The 5,831-nt window shown below is 28.7% G+C and overlaps 1 long non-coding RNA gene across 1 annotated transcript; it reads left to right on the top strand.

Moving 5' to 3' along the window:
• The first annotated feature begins 1,534 nt into the window (after nucleotides 1-1,534).
• On the top strand, nucleotides 1,535-4,706 carry LOC105119368 (uncharacterized). Its single transcript, XR_841127.1, has 3 exons — nucleotides 1,535-1,973; nucleotides 2,830-2,977; nucleotides 4,249-4,706. It is a non-coding gene; the product is annotated as an uncharacterized LOC105119368 (long non-coding RNA).
• Nucleotides 4,707-5,831: the final 1,125 nt, after the last annotated feature.

The raw sequence follows: 5,831 nt of genomic DNA, 5'->3' as shown, positions 1-5,831 counted from the left end.
TGCACTGTTAAATACTGTTCTTTCCAAAAAAATCATTGATGGATGGAAAAGTCGTTGGCGTTATTTGAATGGTTTCTGAAAATTTTTGGGTAAATTAAAAATTTAAATTAAATATTACAGACAGAATCACCGACAGATTAAAAGGTTGGTGATATTTGGCGGTTTCTGAAATTTTTTGATTAAATTAAAAATCTAAATTAAATATTACAAATAGAATCACCGATAGAATGGTTAGAAATATTAATATTTAATTTTCTGTTGATAAAACTATCGATAAAATACCTCAATAAATAAAATCCCTCATTTCACGACAGATGAACCTATTCTTCTTCTTCCTTTTCTTCTCCTTCTTCCCTTTATATAAAAAAAACAACATCCTTTTATTTCTTTCTCTCATCTTCTCTCCTTAACTTCTCTTCTCCTTCACTCTTAGGTATGTTTTCTTCTTCTTTTTTTCTTTTCTCTTCTCAGATTTTAAGTAACGTTCTTTATGAATTTGTTTTTTTTTCCTCTTCTCAGCTTTACTCGTAACTATGTTAAGATAAGATTTTTTTTATTATATTTGTCTTTTTATTTTATTTTTAATTTTTAATAATTGTATGAATGTTGTTGTAAGACTTTTTTTCCCATATGACATCAATGTTGTTGTTTTTATTTTTTTATTTTTTTGTGGTATTTATTTGTTGCAAAATTTCTAAGTTGATTTTTTTCCCAAGCAATTCAATTTTGAGTATTATGGAGTGTTGATTTATATTTAATTCAATTATTTTCTAGTTTTGTTAAATAGATTTTTTTCAGATATTTTTAAATAATCATTGATGAAATTGCACACGTTTATTTTTTTTTGTTATATGATAATTTTCTTGAAGGAAATACGGATGAAATAAGCTAGATTTGTTTGGCATGTGTTTTCTATTTATAAAATCATTAATTTTTATTTTTTTATTACTAAAATTAACGACTGATGATAAAATTATTTATGAGTGTTATTCTGACGGCTATATTTTATTAAAGAATTTTTATATATGTAATAATAATCTTATGCCGAGAGAAAATTCTCTGTCAATAAAATTGTTAAATATTAAAGTGTATAACTATATACAAATGAAACATAATTTTGGCATATGCAGTGCTAAGCACTACCATTATCATTCCAAATCTGAGCGGCTACTTTCAACCAAATTGTTGCAATCTCTATCTTGTAAAAATGGTTCAAACTTTCATTAAAAGGCAATAATGATTTCAAAGAACTGTACAAGTAAAGTGGAAGCTACACATGGGAAAGAAATGACATCAAAATCTTTTCATGACATGACAGCGAAGTGAAGACAATGCACAGTTCATTTTCCTCTCAATCAATTAGAAGACAATGAAAGAAACTCACCTACACGAGGACAAACATTTGTCCCAAATTCAAGCTGCAAATACTTTTTCAAGTAGCATGGATCGGTCGGATGTGAAGACAATGCACAGGTCTTTGTCCTCTCAATTAATCAGAAGACAATGAAATAAATTCACCTACACCAGGACAAACAATATTCGTCCTAAACTAAAGCTACAAATACCCCACACTCTCACTACTCGTAACTGGTGAGCTTCTCAATTGATCATATAGACTTAACTTCTGTAATAAAAAAAGGCTTAAAACAATAGCAATAAGAGGCAAGTGAGGCCAAATTCTTTTTTCATAAATCGTGAAAGATATAGTGGACATGGAGGGGGTAGAAGAAGATGTGAGGGTGGGTGCAAATAGGTATATAGCGAGGCAACCCATAGGAACAGCTGCTCAAAACCAAGACGTCGAGGACTGTACAGAACCACCTCCAGCACCACTTCTTGAGCCTGGGGAATTGTCATCAGGGTGGGGGCGGAAAAATCCCGCACCAAGTGTTCTACGGTTGGAATTCAGGGCATTGCTTGGGCGTTTGGTGGGATGATTTTTGCTCTTGTCTATTGCACTGCTGGCATTTCAGGTACTGCTCTTCTCACCGAAGTTGTTATCTGATAAGTTATGGATTACATGATGATATTTAATCATCAATGTGGTCTGAATAATAACTTCATGTGTTATTGTGGTCATATAGATTTAAGGTTTAGGATTTAGAATGATATTATCTTTTTTATAGATTTAAAAATATTTTTTAATAAAAAGTATTATTTTCTCAATTTTTTTTTCTTGTTAGCGTGCTAAATAAAAAAAATTCCTAATCATTATCCTCCACATCAGACAACTTTATCATTAACCATCAATTCCAATTATTATACTCTTTGCAGACCCAAATTCTAAAAACTTGAGCGCCATATGCAATGGCACTCAGCAGGCTCTAAAAAGCCACATATTCAAAACTATATGTTATAGCAAGAACTCGTACAAAATTGATTGATGGCGAAGCTCGATATGTAATGAATCTCACCTTTCACTTCGAATGCAAAGCTACCTGGCTAAATAGGGCCAGCCCTAAATCTGTAATGGAAAAAAACACTCCGAGAATGGCTACTTTCGTTAGAGATTCTGGATGAAGTAGTACAGTCTGTACGAGCAAGGAATTGCTGTAAAAGTATATACATTATATACATGTACCACAATTTCTAATCCCTAAAAAATTGTTACGTTTCCCTCACCCAATGAGAAATGTTTCAGTGGCATATGCATTACAAAGCACTGCCATTATCATTCCAAATCTGAGTGGCTATTTTTCAACCAGATTGTGGCAATCACCGTCTTGGAAAAATAGTTCAAACTTACATTAAAAGGCAAGAATGCGTTCAGGTTGTTCTAGTAAAGTGACGGGAAAGAAATAACATCAAAATCTTCTCATGATATCACAGCAGCAGAAGCTACTTTTTCAAGGAGCGAGTATGTGTCGGTGACAAGTGAAGACAGTGCACAGTTCATTTTCCTCTCAATCAATTAGAAGACCGTGAAATAAATCTAACTACACCAGGATAAACATCTGTCCCAAAAACAATAGATTTGGTATGTAATTTATTGTTTTCATTCAATTTTTGAATGGTTTCTATGGTAAATATGGTTTTTTTTTCAATATGTAATTATTAATTTGAATAAAAAGAAAGTAAAATTAATGAATTAAGTTGATTTAACCTAAAAAACAAAAGACAAATAAAATTCAGTAAACCTTTTAACGATAGCTTGAAATGCTTGATTATTTTTCTTTCTTAAAGCTTTCATTGATAATTGAATATAAAAATTGCTTTTTAGTCTTAAATTTGATTGATGTTAAGGAATTAATTAGATGCTTTCACTAATTAATTTAATCTTTCTCGATCTTTCTTGCTTAAAGAAATTTAAGTATTTTTTAAATTAAAAGAATACTTATTTTAGTTCGATGATCAACCTAATTTGTTGAATAAATAATGTTTTTGAATCAAGCATATAAACATTAAATTATCTTTTATATTTTATTTTCAGAAGTTTAATTGTCAGTGGAAGCCCGACTGCAACATTAAAGCTTTTTTTTTTCCTTCTTTGTATGATAAAAAGTTAAACAACAATGTATAATTTTTGAATAATTAGTTTTAACGATTGAATGAAATTTTATCAATAATGAAATCATAAATGAAAGTGCCTTTGTTTAAGTGAAATCAAGTTTTCAAAAATTCTAAATGAAAGTCTATAATTGTTGTTTGATTTCAAAAATTCAATGTTAGTATATATATTAATAATTTTTTATTTTAATTTGATCAGTTTTTTAATTTTAATGAACTAACTATTTTGTAAAATTGACATGTAAGGAAAAATTTTACTAGAAGAAGGCTGACAATGTTATTACTATAAAGGTGTGGGAGAATCACAATGCTAGTAGGTAAAATTGAATTCAAAATGTTATTTTTCATTATCTTAACCAATAATTTACTACTACTATGTAGGTTGCATGATTTCTAATATGAGGTGAAAAAAATAAAATCAAAGAAATATTCAAAAGAAAAAGGTCTTCTAGGCTAGGAAAACGTGGCTATGCGCAGAGATTTCAAACCATTGCATGTCTCGGGGCTATCTAGGATGCTTATATCTAGTATATTATGTTTTAACATTTCACGTGATGATTTTAATATGATACAAATAACCAAAACAAGGTGATTCATGGTTTAATTACCACACACATCAGCAAATCCATTTTATTTATTTTGTATGTGAAACAAATTGTAACATTTTGTTATTACTTTTTTTTTTAAAAAAAATATTGTGTTATATAAAAATATTTAACTAACAATAACTTTCTTTTGCAGGCTACTTCTCTTAGACATGATCCAAGATCGATTGAGTTTTTGTTGAAACTCACATGTGAAATGAGAACCGTCAGAAAGCAGTGTAATAACTCATTGATAGTCAAGCTCAAAAGTTGATGGTAAGTTGAATTTCAACAATTGTTTTCTTAAGTTATTACTTTTTTTTTTAAAAAAAGTTGGTAATAGTTTTTTCTTGGGAAATATTAACACTTGATTACAAAAGATACAAAGATGATCCTTCAATTTATTTAGAACTTGATCCATATTTGTGGTTAGAGGCTAGATTATTCGGTAAACTCAATATAAATTAGGTTTATGGTATCTCAAATACTACAAGTGATGATATGCAGATGAACTATAATGTATCGACCATTACTTCCTCGCAATCAGGTTTGAGCTTCCAATCTCCGATTGTCTAACTAATTGTACGACCCTGCTTAATGTTGAGACGACCCAACTTAGATTTGAGATTACTTAGTTAATTCTACAAGGAGCTATTGTCAAACATTAGTGTTACATGTGTTCTATCTTGTTGCCTACCTAGTCTTCGGTCCTCTAGAAAAATTGTATTTAGTAATATTTTAATAATTTATAATAAAATATGATTTTTTATTTTAATTTTATTTATTTTAATTTTTTATGTTTTTTTATTTCATTTCTTAAAAAAAAATTAAATACAATATTGATGGAATTACAAACAAAATAATAATCACAGATGGAATTACTGACGGAAAAAGTCCTTTGAAAAGTTTTAGAAAGTGTGAAAACAATTATATAACTTTACCACTAACAATTATAAACAGAATCACCGATAGACTACATCCTTAAAAAAGTTCTAGAGAGTAGGAAAAAATTGTCAGACTTTGCCATTAACAATTACAAATAGAATCACCGATGAACTAAGTTTCTTTAAATGTTTTAGAGAGTTGAAAAAAATATTGGACTTGTCACTAATAGTATGTGAATCTCAATGGTTAATTATATTGGTAATATGAATTCAATCATTAATGGAATTATAAATAGTTTTTTCTATTGATGATATGCGATAATCATTAATGAAATTACTGATGGAATGGTGCTGATATTTTTTTTGTTTGGCGTGTTTTTTCTTTCTTCAAATCCATGGTGATTATATTATTGAAGGAATGATCAACAAAATAGAAATCATCGATAATATGTTTTTTGATGACCAATGCTCATCGATGATTTTGTTGGTAAATTTTTTTTAACATAATCAATGTTTAAATATCAACAAAATATTCCATTGATTTTATGCAATATTCTAGTTGTAGATGCTTTTATATATACATACACTAACATTGTTTTTAGAATGCCAATAAATTTTATAATGATGAAGCTATAATTAACAATATTTACAGTATTAGAAAAAGAAAATAAACACGAGGAACTTAAACTTCAAAACATTATTTTTATGTTAATGATGAAGATATTTTATTTATACTTCTTCATATTAAGAAATCTACTTTCTTAGTATATTTGATATTTTCTTAATATGTGTGTGCGCGCACGTATGCACACAATATAAGACCTAGAAATGACACTCTAAAATACTTCAGATCTGA

Source organism: Populus euphratica, unplaced genomic scaffold (assembly GCF_000495115.2).
Source record: "Populus euphratica unplaced genomic scaffold, PopEup_1.0 scaffold2824.1, whole genome shotgun sequence".
In the NCBI taxonomy this organism is placed as follows: Eukaryota; Viridiplantae; Streptophyta; class Magnoliopsida; order Malpighiales; family Salicaceae; genus Populus; species Populus euphratica.
Note: the sequence above shows the minus strand (reverse complement) of the source record. Positions and strands in the feature narration are given on the sequence as shown.